This window comes from Meleagris gallopavo, chromosome 1 (assembly GCF_905368555.1).
Source record: "Meleagris gallopavo chromosome 1, MGAL_WU_HG_1.1, whole genome shotgun sequence".
Lineage (NCBI taxonomy): Eukaryota > Metazoa > Chordata > Aves > Galliformes > Phasianidae > Meleagris > Meleagris gallopavo.
This window is the reverse complement of record NC_139404.1, coordinates 129521534-129538634: the sequence shown is the minus strand read 5'-3', so window position 1 is coordinate 129538634 and position 17101 is coordinate 129521534.

The window sequence follows — 17101 nt, the reverse complement described above, 5'->3', positions numbered from 1 at the left end:
CTGTAAGAGAGGATGAACACAGCTTCACAGCAAGTTGTGGAGTCCAGGTGGGTGGTGCCAGTCAAAGTAATCAATCCCAAACCAATTTACACTTGAGAAAAATGCCCAGATTTATCAGTCTATATTTGGAAGGCCTTCTAAAGGAGACCAGATCCTGGTCCATCGGTGTTGTTGTGCATCCTGACAATAACAAAGTTTGATTTTCACTTGTCTGACCTGAACATTAGAAGTGAGACTGGAAAGAAGAGAAGATATCAATTTCAAAATAAGGCTTTTTTATCCAGCAGCTCTCCTGATTAAATAACATGGCCATTGCCAAATGTCTTAATAGCAGCAACTCCTTCTTTTCAAGCATGCAGGAGGAAAAAAAAAAAAAGAGAGAAAAAAATGGAAGAAAGCATACAGTGAGGAATGCCATTAACTTGGAAGTGATCTTAAAAAGCAGTTACTGACTCCTGAGAATATATGGCAATCAGTGAATGTAAACCACAAAAGTAATTAATTCTGATATGAAATGCTCCTTAGCTGGATATAGTCACATACTATTTCTCAGGTATCTTTCCTCTTTGTACCTAATCACAGAATCACAGAATTGTAGGGGTTGGAAGGGACCTCTAGAGATCATCGAGACCAACCAGTCCTACAACCAACCAATACAGTCCTACAGTCCTACAATCATTCAAACTCTACTGTGAGTTAAAGCTCACCCCAAATAAAACATTTCTATTTAGAATATTCTCAGCTGTTCATCTGCTGACACCCTTACATGTAAGATCCTAGTGAATTCATGTTTCAGTAGTACAAAATTACTTTCTATTTTACGTTACAATATATGAATCTTGCTTTTCAGCTTTTATACTTCCAGTTGTGATGATTTGTTACAAACTAGAGGTGTCCTCATCGATATTTTAGGCTTGGAAGTAATCTTTCTGCTTTGAGAACTCTTTTGGCAGAATGCTCTTGTTTCAGATGAAGCGAATGGTAAGCCTTAGGAAGTCTCTCTCAAACCAGTGGATGCTTTCTGCACAGGAGAAAGAAGAAATCCTCTAGAAGTTCAGCTGCTGTAATTCACTAAGTGCTAACCTCACATTGCACATGTTGACAGTTCCTGACCACTTGTGGGTCAAGGTATCAATTGCTACGGAAAATTGTTGACAATTTAAGCTAATGAATAGATTTAAGGTCATGATCTTCTTAACTGCGCTACTTGGAGAATGAATTTTCCTGAATACAGGATTTTCTCAGCTTTACTGAAGAAGTGACATAGAAATTGAATTGCAATCCATCACCATAAGAGAAGAGAAACACAAGCTACTTAAAACCACAATCACTGAGGTCAGAGACGTGAAAAAGTTTCACCCCAGCCTCTCGCTAGATTTAAGATGAAAGATGTGAAACAGAAACTGGAACACAAGAGGTTCCATCTGAATATCAGAAAATACCTCTTTACTATGATGTGGATGATTGAGCACTAGCACAGGCTGCCCAAAAAGGCTGTGGACTCTCCTTTCTTGGAGATCTCCAAAAGCTCCCTGGACTTGGAAATGAGCAACCTACTCTGAGCGTCTCTGCTTGAACAAGGGCTAGATCAGATGTTTTCAGCCTCAATCATTCTATGATTCAGTAATGACAATATCAACCTTAAGAAAACAATTCTTGCCGAGCGCCTCTATAGATTTCATTTTACTAATGAATCTAACCCAAACTGTAACCTATGCACACACAAATGATCCTCCATTGGGTCAAATTATTCTTAAACCTATGTAGCATGCAAGCCTGTCGGACAGAGCCAGTGACACTCATCTTTCAGTCCTGCAGCTAACTCATAGGTCTTGCAGCTGAGCATTACGGTAACTTAAACTGGACTGAGTAAAGTGCATGGGCCCATCTGTCCTAGCTTATCCCAAACACCAAATCTATCCCTCTTACATGTAATGAAGCTATACTGTAAAGCAGTTTTCTGTCTGTTACCAAGTTATCTGTCTCAAAATCACAAATCATCATATCTATGATGATGGTCTGACCAGAAAAAGCCTATGTTCAAGTGAAACTAGTCTGGATCTGTACTTCCTGATCCTCACCAGTCATTCATCCAACTTTAATTTGTGTATTGTAGCTCACACACTTTAGTGTGGCTTAACAGATTGCTCTATTGCTCCCTGGAGTGGTCCTGAGATAGATGGGCTTTTTGGTGATGGAAGGGTCAGTCTGGAGTCCAGCTCTGTCCATGCTGGGAGCCAAACCACCCCGAAGCATCCAGAGTTAGCTGTGTCATCCCTGCATGTCTGTAACACATGCTTAGGTAGTGAATCAGAGGTGTGCTGCACTGGTGTGGAGCCTTTGCAGAAAAACTGCTGCCTGCAGAACTAGCCAAGGCAGCAGAGAGATGCTACTGGCCAATTGTCCTGAAATAGCCCAGGGAAGGAACACAGCTGGGGAGACGTAGGTGATTGCTTTCATTCTCTTGCCTGAGGAGAACAGAAACCAGTGGTTGAAACCAGAGAACAAAGGCCAGACCAGGTGTGCACCTTGTGCTGCTGTCTGGATACTCTGTGGTAGGCTGACAGAAGGAACACACTGGAGGAAGCAGGGCTGCCTGGTCATCCATGGAGAACACAGACGGGGTTAACACTATTCACAGCTGGGGACAGAGCTTTCTGCTCTTGCTTCTGTAGGCCTTACCTTCAGTCAAACCCTACAGCCACATACATTTTCTAGACCAAACTAGTACTGCCAAAGGCCAAATCTTGAATTAATGGATATGAGATGGTGTAAGAAGCACGGCAGAGTCTACTTCTATTTGCTAAACCATCTCCCTTCCTTCTGTCCCACGGCTGTGTTCCTCATGTTTTCCAGGTATAAAATCCTTCCCTTCCTTTTTCCCTTTGGTTTGAACTTTCTTTTCATTGATATCTCATAATCTCTGCTTGCATTTGAACACTGCTAAGGTTATTTCTGAGAGTGATATATCAAGGGCTACAGAAAGCCCAGGATAGAAGAAGCTGCATCTGAATACAACAGGAAATGCAGGATATGCAATCAGACTGTTATTGTTTACTATTCATTTCTTCACAATTCAGAGTTATATCCATCAGCCACAATGAATGTCCTATAAATCAGTTAGCCAGGACTTCCTGAAACCTCAGCAGTACATACTGGTACAGAGACAACTGGACCCACTTGTTAGAATGCCACCTGCTGTTGTGGTTTAACACCAGTAGGTAGCCACGCACCACCCAGCTGCAATCTCACACCCCCTCATCAGCACAAGATAGGAAATACTGTGAAAAAAGCTCACAGGTTGTGATAAGGAAAAACAGATCACTCACCAGTTACTGTCATGGGCAAAGCAGACTCAGCACAGGGAAGATTAATGTAATTTACTGTTTATTGCCAGCAGACCAGAGCAGTAAGATCTGAAAGCAAACTAAAGCCACCTTCCCCCATACACTCTCTTCTGCCTTGTTTTGGTTGTGCTGCTGCTGTATGGGTGCAACCAGGCGGGATTCAAAGCTTCTGTTGCTACCCAGATGGAGGTTTTAATCTCACATTTTTTTCACTCTGCAGAAGTATGGGTAGTTAGTGAGCTTTGCTACCATTTAGTGATGCTGTCTCTCAGGAAGTGGCTGATTCCTCAGGAAAGCTTTCTTCCCAATTCCCATTCTACTCTCTGGTGTCAAATGTGTTTCTTATTAATTATTGAATGTAACGCTGCTGCTGTAGTTTATCACTAATCCACATGAGTTTTCTGTAGTGGAGGCACAACTTTCCTATGTAGCTAATAGCACAGAGAACTGAAAATATTGGCTTTTGGCACAGCCCACCTGTTTCTTCATCTTCTGCAGGATTCATTATCACCACTATGTCTCCTCTGATCATGAGTTTCAACTCCCAGCCAAGTTCAAGGAAAACATAATACAAAATCATACATCTACTTACCACTGTCTACGATAGCAACAGGTCCTGCTCCAAGAATGCCTGTTGTTTCTCTATTTCTCTGGAGATGCGTCATGTCCTAGACAGATTTGTCAGCTAAAGGGATGGTTGGACCCTGTCTTACAGGCACAGAAACCCCCTGTAGACATTACTGCCCTGCAGAAAAGGTGGGCAATCAGTTTCTTAAAAATCATCTCCATATTCTCTTCCAATGCTCTTTTCCATCTAATTTCTCTTCATTCTTTGCCACTGTTACGTAAATTTAAAGTAGATTCATCTCTTTTCTCTGCCAGGTGTAGACTAGGTACCATTTGCAGAAGATATCTTTGAAGTTACATCAGTGATTTATCATTTGTTCCACACCATTCAACACCCTATTGACCACAGCATAAGAGTTCATATTGGAATGAATAGATAAAGGAACTTCAGGGATATGTTATAGTGTCCTGTTCTTTCTGCGTTAATGTCCTCCTTCATCTTCCTCTGGTTTCAAATAATTGCCTATTTCTGCAGCTGTAGGAGCAGAAGATCCGTTTTTTTCTACTCAAAATGTGATGAGAAAGAGACCTAGTGCAAGCCATTTTCTTTTTATCTTGTCTGTATCATTAAAATATGTAGATAAACTGGAGCTTTTCTTACCATCACTTGTCTTCCCCCCCCTTTTTTTTTTTTAATGTATAATAAAGTCACGGTTTTGAGATCTGCTTGCCCTCTATAGCAGTTTTTCTTTCAGATGGGATTGCAGTACTAAGCAGATGGTTGGGGAAAAGGCTTACAGCTAATTGTAAAACAAGGATATTTGATGGGTCACACCAGTGTCTGAGGCAGAAAATTCAAATAATAGTGAGATTACCTAGCAACAAAGGATGGTCATCACTGGCATACCCAATGTGGGTGAGAGTTATTAGGGGAACAGAGCCAGAGAAGGACGAGGTAGTGAGGGTGGGGATTGTTTATAATAGGCACATCAGCAGCCTTCCTGCCACAGCATCCCATTTTATAAAAATAAAAATAAAAAAATCCTAATGACCCTCTCCCATCTCTAGTGATAAACTAGAGAACATGGAAGATATTCTGGTAGTGTTCTTTCCTACTCCCACCTATGATCCAAAACCATAACTACATACTTCTAAGTATGGAAATCAGATAGTATGCAAAAATAGTACAAGTAGAAAGGTAGGTAGAAGAAAGATCTGGACAAATGTTCAGGTTATACAGTAGGGTGATCTAATTTGCCAAGACATGACAGAGATGTTCATTGGTATTTTATCTCTAGTGACTTCTACTTTTTCTTGTCTTGGCTATAACTAGTTGTTATCTGTGTGGAAATCTCTTCTTGGGATGTAGTTACATCATTATTTTTCTGCAAAAATACCCATACGATATGGGATGGGTATTCAAAAACTGTTTAGGTTATGGGAAAGTTTTTCCAGCTGTTTGGAAATGGAGGAACGTACTATCTAACCGTAGATATGAAGGACTTTTAACTGGTAGCAAGGTTTTAATTGCCCATGCAAGAAATCAACGGACATAAGGAATCTTATAGCAGTACAAGAGGTTTACATCAGTTCATGTCGCTTTTTGAAGTTCTCTTCTCTCTGTCACTTATTACAGAGGCAGTCCAGAGACTAGCTGTTTCTATTTCAGTGTCTGAGATTAGCGGGACTAAGCTCCCTTTGGATACTATCTGGACGATGCAGTGCTGAATCGGTTTTTCTGAACTATGTTTTTCTCCTCCAGACCAATCTCATTGCTACTTCTCTTGCCCTTTTTTCCCTCTCTGTACCCTGCATGCAGGTAGATGTGCACGTTTTATTCATATCCTGGCGCTACCCTTCTTCTGGAACCATTCTTCCCTTTTGCTTTTTTTATTCCTGCCCTCAAGTCAGTGTACAATACAAGTGTGTCTGGTGTTTATTGATTTATACGATGCTCAGAGCCCTCTCGACAGAAGCCTTTTACATGCAGGGAACACTTCATTTATAACTAAAATACTGGGACCTCTTGTCTGAAACACAACAGCCGTATAATAGCACCAGTAACACAACTGAACAGCTTTCAGAGAGCAACTGAAGAATATCACATCTAATTGAAGCAACAAGGGATTTTTAACTACTGTGGGGAGGATGTAATTGCTTGTGCTGGAAGCTGGCCAGGATACTAGGCTTAACATTTCTTCTCTTACAAAACACATGCCGGAAACTTTAAAGGACTGCCACTAATTATAATTATCCCAAATAACATCGCTTAAACCACCTTTTACTATCACATAACACCATCAACTTTATTATTATTAATGCCTCCTTCAGACGGCTCTTTTTGCAGTCTGCTACACAACAAAGTGATTCACAGAATGCTAATAAAGCTATACCCGAATTGCTTTAAATCAGGCAGGAGAATGTCCAACATGAAGACAATTTTCTGATTTAGGTAATTTTAATTTGTAATAAAGTATAAAGCGATGAAAGATTATAACTTGAAAAGAAAAATACACCTAGGGGGGTAAGTGCATTTGGCTTGTGAATTCAGCTCTGTAGTGCTGAGTCTGTAAAGGAAGGAAGCAAAGACAAATCTCTCCCTAAATTTGTTGTACATGGGCTGAAAAGATTCTTGTAAGCCTTGGGGATAAGGCAGTGAATCTTCTCTCCACCTGAGCTTTATCCATCAGTTCACCAGGTCTTCCCACTGAGGTATCTGTGCTCTTCTTGGAAATGCAGATAACAAGGGAAGACTTTGCTCCTTAGCTCTTTGAGCCTCACAAATGCATTTAAACTTACATGACCAACACAGCTGCAGTTTCATTAACCACCAGTCAGGTTCAATTGAGGAAAATTTGACTCACTACATGTAAATCTGAAATGTAATTGCTAATGGCACACAGCAGATGCTTTTAAGTGCATTTTTTTTCCTATTTCTCCATTAAGCATCATTTAATGGTATATTGCATAACTTTAGATTAAATTAAAAAAAAAAATAAAAAATACAGTCTGGAGGTCTAAAATCTCTGTCAGTTATTTTGAATAACAGCCCGTATGGGGAATAGCTGCCCAGAAGCACAATCAATGCAGACAGACATGTCCAAGCACATAACATCACCACATTCAGCTCTACAACGTCCACGACTTTCCCCTAAAGCTTCAGCGGTTGATACATTTGGCTGGAGGCTCCAGGGAAGATGTCGTCAGGCTCTGTCAAACCTGGGGAGGGAGGGCCAATTGTGGGTGCCCTGTAGGTTTCAATGGTGCTGCTGACACACCTGAATTTCATTGTTTCTGAAACCTGCTGAGGGAAGGAAGCCTTAAGTTTTTGTTGTTGTTGTTTGTTTGTTTGTTTGTTTTTAAAGATGTCTGTAAAGGCTTCTGCTAAACCATGGGGCTGAAAGTCAGGTGTTAGCAGCTCCTGTGGTAAACTCACCACAACTCCTTTCTTACAAGTTGTTTCCCAAAGCCCAGTCCCTGTCCATAAGAGGAGTGCAGTAAGGGCTCACATTCCCTCACATGCTTGGAAAGCTACACCAAGTGGTTGATTTCCTAAGGATTCTGTGGGATCAAATCAGATAATCTAGAGCTCTAACAAATTATATTCTCTCTTCATAGAATAGAATCATAGAATCATCGAATCAAATTGGAAGGGACCCTTAAAGGCCATGTGGTTCAACTCCCTTTCAGTGAACAGAGACACACACAGCTCAGTCAGGTTGCTCAGAGCTCCATCCAGCCTGATGTTGGATGTTTCCAGGGACAGAACATCCACCACCTCTCTGGCCAAGCTGTGGCATCATTATTATAAAAAACTTCTTCCTTATGACCTATCTAAATCTCCCTCTTTTAGTCTGAAGACTGACTGTCTGATTTCCTCCTGTCCTGTCGCAACAAACCCAGCTAAAGATTGTCTCCTTCCTTCTTTCTTTCTGGCTCCCTTTAGACTCTGAAAGGCTGCTCTCAGGTCTTCCTGGAGCCTTCTCCAGGCTGAACAGCCCCAGCTCTCTCAGCCTGTCCTTGTAAGGGATGTGTTTCAATCACTTTGATCATTTTTGTGGCCCTCCTCTGGACACATTTCAATAGGTCCACATCTCTCCTGTACTGAAGTCTCCACATCTTGACACAGTGCTCCAGATGAGGTCTCATCAGTACACTATAAAAAGGCAGGATCACCTTCCTCCACCCACTGGCCATGCTTCATTTGATACAGCCCAGGATTCAGTTGGCTTTCTGGGCCATGAGGGCACATTGCTGGCTCATGTCCAGCTTGCCATCCACTATATCCCCAAGTCCTTTTCAGTAGGGTCAGTCCTTTCTCCCTACACAACTTGTCTCTTATGTCTTTAACTGGACATGACTACAACAATACTGGAAATGCATCTCAACAATAATTTATACTTAGACTAGGGGAAATACAGACCTTCTCCCAGCCATATTAACAAGGTGCTAACCAGTAGGATGAAGATGGGCAATTTGCATCTTTCCTGGTCAGGGCTCAGCCCGAGATCGTAGAATCATAGAATCACAGAATGGCATGGGTTGAAAAGGACCACAATGATCATCTGGTTTCAACCCCCTGCTATGTGCAGGGTCGCCAACCACCAGACCAGGCTGCCCAGAGCCACATCCAGCCTGGCCTTGAATGCCTCCAGGGATGGGGCATCCACAACCTCCTTGGGCAACTTGTTCCAGTGTGTCACCACCCTCTATGTGAAAAACTTCCTCCTAATATCTAACCTAAACGTCCCCGGTCTCATTTAAAACCATTCCCCCTTGTCCTATCACTATCCACCCTCGTAAACAGCTGTTCCCTCTCCTGTTCATATGCTCCCTTCAAGTACTGGAAGGCCACAGTGAGGTTTCTCAGGAGCCTTCTATCTCCAAGCTAAACAAGCCCAATTTCCTCAACCTCTCCTCATAGGAGAGGTGCTCCAGCCCTCTGATCATCTTAATGGCCCTCCTCTGGACCCGTTCCAAGAGCTCCACGTCCTTTTTTTTGCTGGGGCCCCAGGCCTGGACACAGCACTCCATATGGGGCCTCACAAGAGCCGAGTAGAGGGGGACAATCACCTCCCTCTTCCTGCTGGCCTTCCAGTTGGCCTTCCAGGCTTCAAGAGCACACTGCTGGCTCATGTCCAGCTTCTCTTCCACCAGGACCCCCAAATCCTTCTCCACAGAGCTGCTCTTGAGGAGATCTTCCCCTAGTTTGTATAAATACCTGGGATTACCCCAACCCAAGTGCAGCACCCTGCACTTGGCCTTATTGAACCTCATTAGGTTAAGGGAGACATTGCCTCATATACTCACACACTTACTAAGATGTGGGCTTGCTTTCATGTGTGTGTTTTTGTAAATTATTTCCTTCATTTCCCCAGAGCTAAAGGAGCTCTACTGTGAATGATTGCACTGTATTTGCAGAATTTATATTACCAGCATTTAGATCTGGGGTTCAGATGTTCCATTCTACTGAAGATCTTGAAATCTGATTTTCTTTTGAAGAGGAATGAACTTGAATGTTTTAAAGCTTCACAAAGTCTTTGTGAAAGAAGAACTTATGAATAAATGTTTTAGATAAATAGAGGGAATTCAACAGAGTGCAATATCTTATGTCAGTTCTTACTTGCTTTTCTGTATTAATATATATAAATATATATATAAAAGGTAGACATAATTGGTGAGGAAATACATTTATGCATTTAATGAGGCATTTTTATTAATGAATGCAATAAACATGAATAAAATATAACATTGCCTAGTCCACAAATGTATGGCCCCATCAGAGTTTCTTTATCCAAGTCTCTTAAGAAACATATTTAAGCCAATAAGTAACTCAGCCTCAAACACACAGATATCCACCAGCCTGCCTCAGCTTGTGGAACTGGGAGGCTGCTCAAAGCCTGGCCTTCTAGCTGCTGAGTTAAGCCTGACCTGGAATTCCCTGAGAGCCCACAAATGTAGTATCTCAAGGACATGGTGTCAAATGTGGCAGTCCCATCTTATCAGACTGTGTTTTGTATAATGAGGTGGTGGCTCTCCCAAACCTGGCACAGCACTGGGTTGTATAGTGGGGGCCATGGAGGTTGCTCTCCTGTCTACCACAAAACTCCCATCTTCTGTGATGTGGGACCTTGTGGAGGATGCACATGAGAAGCCACGTAACTTGTACTGTGTAATTCACCACCACATCCCTGCATCCCAGAAAAGGGTGAGTTTTTTTGTGGAATATGAAGTTTGGCCACTGATCTGCGCTGCTCCATGTGGTTCCAGTGCACGTGCAGGGAGCTCAGCTCCGGTGCTGCAGTTAGTCCAGTGGCTCATTCACACTGCCTGGGCCCTTTGGAGCTTGTTTACCAACTGACACACTGGTAATTTTATATTGAGTTTTGATCAGATTTGTTTGGCATTAGAAATTTATGCTAAAAATGCCTTTAAAAGCATGCTGCAAAGCTTCTACTGTACAACTAGGCTCATCTGGTGTGCAAGGTAACCTAGTCTGGGTGCCTGAAGACTCTTGGAAGCAAGTCATGGTACTAACAAACATCAAGCATTGCATGTTAAGTTAATACTGAGGTGTTAATTCTTTATAGTATGGTATAGATTTTATTTTATCTGAAACTTTGTCTAGAAAATATCATAAATAACTTACACAATAATAAAACCTTAGAAGGCATCAAGCAATTCCCTACTTGCACACTAATGCAATGAGAAAGAGGAAGAAGAAACACTGAAACTACCTATGCACTGTAAGTCACATAATACAAAGTGTGTGATGCCTCTGTGTATTAACTAAGACATTTAATTATGGACGGAGTAGGTTACACTTAACTACAAAAGTCATCAATACTTATGCAGATAAATCCTGGCTTAGTTTTGTGCAACAACAGCTGTAGAAAAAAAGGAGATGAAACCCACCTGCATTATTAGATCTTTAAAAATTTTTCATCGGAGGTGGCTGTTTGTTATTCTAAATGAATCATTAACCTGACATCTTTACCAGTACAAAATGTAAATGTGCAGAAGAACCTCATTTTTAAAAGCTATTTACAGCCTTAATTTCCTTTCAATTTCCAGGGGCTTTTGTCATCATTACAAAGTGCCGGACGGAGCGTGCATGCTCAAGAAGTGTGCCAAGCCAGGAGGCAGTGCTGCAGGCACCGCTCCCTCTGGGGGATGTTTCTTCGAGCTGAGGAATCCCAGTAACCAGATTAATATAATCCAGCCATTCAGAAACCACAAGCTTTACCAGATTTTCCTCCCTTCCCCACCCCATTTTTATATTTGAAGTTTTGCAGACAGGATATTTACTTTTCCAGCTGATTCCTGGTGTGGAGGTAATTTGGGCAGTGGGATAAATGATTACTCTGTCCGAGAAATGTGTGCCTTAGAATGAGCCCACTATCTTTCTAGCAAAAGCTTACACAAAGGCAATTTCTTTACTGTGAGGAAAAGCACATTTTGACTGGGCAGCTGTCTTGCTGTAAAACAGGAAGGGGGCACACTGCTGTGGGTCTGTATGACATGTGTAGTAGATATCAGCCCCGCGAGTGAGGGCTGACTTTTTCTGACTGCACCTGGGCATCTTGTCCCTGTGCCTCAGCATCACCATGATTTCATAACGGGAGACCCAGCTTTGGCTACCCCTCTCTGTATATGCCGTCATCTTTTCTGCTGGCCATGGTGTTGCACTGTAAATCTCTCATCCATAGCTTGTCTGTAGGCTTTCTTCTCTCACTTCTCCTTCATGGAAGAGTGATCTCCACGCTTTGCTGCTGCCTCCTGCACTCCATAACTGGGCTGAGATTTTAAGGTTTTTGGGTATAAGCTGTATTTCTTCCAGGCTTTCACTGGGAAGTCACCCAGCAAAGTTCTTTTTGCCAACCTATATTCAGCTGTTATTCATTCACTTTTTCGTTTTGCTGTTCCAAATAACACTGACGGTCAATACATATTTTGTAACATTGCCTCAGTGTCTGCTATTGGAGAATCAACAAAGGCTACAGACCACTATAAAACAAATAAGTTCAGGAAACATTCTGCCAAAGGCACAGTAAGGAAAAATCCTCTGCAAAATTCTTTTGCTTACAACCCCACTGCCTGCGGACTGTGCCAGCACTTGGGGTTGTCCAACAGTCCAGTGCCAGGAGGTCCCAGAGATCTCCTTAGGTGCTTTGTAGGGATTTAGCAAGGAAGAGTACCCTTTGCAAGGAGCCTGGATGGGACCCTGCAGTGACTCTGACAGATGTCTGGCTTTGGTGGTGTCCCTGAAGAGGAATAGAAGTTATTGGGGCTGGGCAGAATATACCCACATGTCGCTGCTGACTTGAAACATAGAAGAGGTGTGGGCTCTTCCCTTTGCCATGAGACAGGATAGGAGCTTGGAAAAGGACAACAAGGAGTGCTTGCAGCTTTATTCTGTTCGAGAAAATGGGAAATGGTCATTGGGAACAAAAGGACTCCCCAGTTGTCTCACTTCACATTAGAGGAAAAACAACCACTACACAGAACAAGGCTGGTAAGAAGCTCTGTTCCTCCAGTGAATTCCCCTCTGTACCCTTGCTTCATGAATAAATTGATGTTGTAATGAAACCCATCTGTCTGTGTCATTGGTTCCTTATCCAAGCAGAAAACATATCACGAAGATCCAAATTCAGCTATTGTGTTTATATAGCAATAATGTGGCTGTATTTTTATATCTGAGGTTAGGCAGAGTGTGCCAATTAGCTCATGCTACATTTGGATTGGGCTGGGATACACAAACATCTCTTGGACAAAATTCCTGCAGAATTCCTTGGCAAGGATATTCCAGTGCTCTTAGTGAAAAGTGGGTGGCAGGCAACATGAATCTTGGTTTCTTTAGACAGCTAGAAAGGGTTGAGCTAACATACTGGTATCCATAAGACTAGGTAGTTTCAGCACAGCTATGTAAAAAATGACTTTATCTTTTCACAACAGTTTTACTTTAACTGGTGGCTGGATAAAAGGAACAGCTTTAAGGAATTGTTTAATTACCTAGCTTGGACAACTAGTACACAAACATCTTTCCTACTCTTTCCTTCTCCTTCCTTCTTTCTTTCCTTCTTTCCTTCTTTATTTCAAGATCTATTAGGAAATCTACCCACTTATAAGTAAGAAGTATTGGCAGTATTTTTTTTCATCAGATCATAGATTCAGGATCTGAAAAGTACCAGTACTATTATTTAGCCTGGCTTTTAGTTATAGCACAAGTCAAAGTCAGATCCTGTTTCCTTATGAGACTCCAAGCATCTGTTGTATCCATGAGATGTTTTTTAGAAAAATATTAAAGATCACACATGATGAAGAATCCATCAGAGGACTTGTTAATTTGTTCTATAGTTATTTTCCCTAATGCTTAATAATGTGCCTTATTTACAGCTTATCTAACTCCCATTTAAAGAGTTAGGTATCAGCATCTTCTTTCCTCCTGCAGTATAGAGTAGTTGTCTGCAGGAAATCTTGTAGATCATGAACAATATTTTCGGTCTCTTAAATAAACTGAATGAATAGAGCTCTCTGAACATCTCACTAAGCTTTATAGACAACAAATTACTTTTGTGGCCCTCTTCTGAGTCTTTTCCCATTTTTCAGCATTATCCTCCCAACACGTATATCAAGTCCCGACATGTAGGTTACAACTGTAGTAGTAAGTTAAGCAGGAAATGCTCCTGGGCACTTGAACTCGGTTGCCCTACTGTCAAATTGTCAGTGCAGGCCCTGGTGTGGTTTTGGCCTGGGCCAATGAGGTAGATTGGCTTGGGCCACACATCTGAGTGTGGTTTAGGGCTAGTGCAAGCTAGCAGCCATTTCCAATAGGCAGCTTGTTGCAGCCATTATGATGTAGAATTTAAGATAGATTACCTATTTCTATATGGACCTTTTTATAGTAGTCATCTTTGGTGCTAATGGGTAGCTCATACGCTCATGGTTTACATGGTTTATGGTTTACTGGTAGACACACAGCCAGTCAGCCTTCTCTGTGACTCTGCTACACTGTATTTTGAGAGGGGGAATACCACCTTGCTGTTCTCCTTTGTTCGTGCCTCCATATTTACACTTCTTGCTATCCAATCACCCTTGAAGCATGTGGTGATTTTGTTACCTACAACAGACTCCAAATGATTTCTCTGCCCAGGGATCCCAGGATATTGGATCTTACAACAGTAGGCAGCGGGGATATATTTTGTATTTCTGAAGATATTGTTTTGGATTTGAATATGTATGATATTTCTGTGAACACCCTTTATGTGTGTGTTTTAAACTTTCCTACACTGACATTCAGCTCTCACCACAATATATTACTTCACATTTTTAATGGGAAATTATTTTATAATTCCTTCCAGAAAGTAGTACTAATAAAAAAGATAATGAGAAACATTACACCAAGAAATGATTGTTCTGGTAACTCCTAGGAATCCTAAAATTTCTGTAGGGAATGGTTGCCCTTTGCAATTAATGTTTGAGATGTACCAGATAACCTACTGTTAACCCATTCCTTTGGCTGCATCAATGTCATATATAACCTCTCAGTTTTAGATCCAAATATTCTCTTCTTCCACTACAAAGTCCTTGTCAAATTCTGTTTGTCAATCAAAATAGCAATGCCCATGCTAGATGTTTCTACAAATTAACAGAATCATAGAATATTCTGAGTTAGAAGGAACAAGGATCACTGAGTCCAATTTGATCATTGGGAGGAAGCTTTTAGAGAAAGACTCTCTCTGTCTTGGGAGGGTCATCTTACTCTTATGCATATCTAGTCTGAAGCAGAAGTATTTTTTTGGTAGTTTAAAGATCCAAGCTACATTTTTATCATTCATCATCATCTGGAAAGTGCTAGTGTTGCAGCTTTGCACTATCCCATAATAGTTCACTCAATGTATGTTTCACATAATCTCCCAAGAGTTTTCAAGCTGGGAGATAGGATCTTCTGAGGTTCGTAATGTCTGTAAGATTTGTTCACCTCAGCAATGAATTAGCTCAACAGTAGATTATTAAATCTCTGTTAATGTTGGACCATAGAATGACCTGTGGAATCAAGATCAATGTAGGTATATCTAAGGACAAACCTAGTAGCTTAAATTTATCTATTTTTACTTCAAAATTGTATTGTAGTAAGATTATGCAATTGACTAGCTGGCAGGTAGCAACTTTTAAAAATGTTAATCATGTTAATCAACCACTGAGTTGACTGCTTACAAACATATCATTGTACAAAAAATATCTTTGTGCCATGTCTCAGTCAATATTTAATCTTTTTTTTTTTTTTAAGTCCATTGCTGTTGACTTCAGAAGGTAAACATGTCTTAGTAAAGATTGCAGTTGAAATTCCAATTTCTAGAACATTTGTAAAACTATTGTTTTACATATGTTGGGTCATGACAAACTGGGGTGCATTTGGAGAGGTAAGCGTTCAAAAAGCAAGGTTGCAAAGTGTAAAGAAGAGAATGATTTAGATTGGATATCAGGGGAAGTTCCTTATCAAGAATGGTGAGGTGCTGGAACAGGCTGCCCAGAGAGGCTGTGGATGCCCCATCCCTGGAGGTGTTCAAGACCAGGTTAGATGGGGCTCTGGGCAGCCTGGTCTAGCATTAGAGTTTGGTGGCAGGGGGCTTGGAACTTGATGATCCTTGAGATCCCTTCCAACCCAAACCATTCTGTAATTCTATGATTTCCTATTCTCAAGACGTGGTGGTGCAGCATTTAAGTGCAAGAGATTATAGATCCTTACATTGCTCTTGCTGAGGGCAGAAGTCTTGATCTTGCAGAACGGGGAGGGATTACACTGTTGATCAGAGAGATGGGATGGTCTGGATGGTCTGCTCTTAGAAGACCTGAGCAAGTTGCAGGAAATGTCAAAAAGATCTTCAAAGTTGGGGAAGCCTAAGCTCATTAGGGTTTCAGAAGCCATGTCATAGATAGCAAAGATGTATTTCTGCTTAGTAAATTATTTCTTCCACATATCCCAAAAAAAGAAAGAATGAGACCATGTATGTAAATAAGTTTACAGATACTGGAAAACACCTGAAATTTTAAAACTTCATCAAAGCTCACCTGCAGGTTTCCTTTCTTCACCCTACAGGACTTCTCTATCCTCTTCCTTTTCTTCTGCTTCTTTCTTTCCCCCCCCCTCCCCCCCCCCCTTGCAGGCTGGTAGGCTTTCAATTCCAAAGATTGCTTTTTTTTTTTTTTTTTTTAATTTTCTGTTCCTTCTCTTTCCCACCTATGCTTCCTACTCTCTCCTTCCCTTTCCCTCTCCCTGAAGGAAAAACACAGCAGTAAATATGTACCTTAGAGGCATGGGGCTCCAAGGAAAGAAACTTGATGTTCTGACACTTACAGGGACACATGAAGTTCTGCTTTTCATGCCTATGGTAGCTGAGGATTGTGCTGTGCAGCCAGCCAGGCTGGCAGCATCCCAAGGGCAAAATGAGGAGACCAGTGAGACTTCAGGAGATCATTTTTGGGCTGATGGATCTCATGGAAGGAACTGAAATGGGCAAGGTTTTCAAGCTACTTTTGGGGGATTAAGGATTCAGGCAGACACTAGGAGAACTGCAGAAGGAATTGAAATTGCCAGGTATATTTTCAAATCTGGAAGACCTATCTGAACTAGTCTCTTCCTCTTTTCTTGCCGACCTGCAATGCCTGATGGCGGCGTATGAACAATTAAATAGCACCATCTGCAGGCTCTGCACATCCCATGGCCCACCCAGCTGCAGCCAGGTGCAATGTCCTTCAGTTATGTGGACCCTGCAGGCCTGCAGAGAGGTTTGGGCAGCAGATAGGTGACAGGGAGCTGGAATGAGCCAGAGGTGGCTTGCATCTTCTGTTGAGTGAGGGACAGCAATATCATGCTCAGTGCTGCAGTGCAGTCCTGGAGTCAGAAAATGGTCAATGGGGGTGTGGGTGGGTAGGCTTGTGGTTTGCTCATGTCCGTGTGGGTACATTAACCCATTCTATTAATTACCTTTTTTTACCCATTGCTTGAGGGAGGGTCAGTTCTCTTGGTTTAAACCCTGGAGGCTTGTTCTGCTTCACATTGCTGTGCTGCATGAGCTTCTCCTTCCCAGAAAAATGCAGTACAGGAGGGAGAGGTGGTATTCATCCCCCGGCTGGGAATCTTCTCTCTCTCAGACTCATTTTTCCATTAAAGGAGAAAAAAAAAA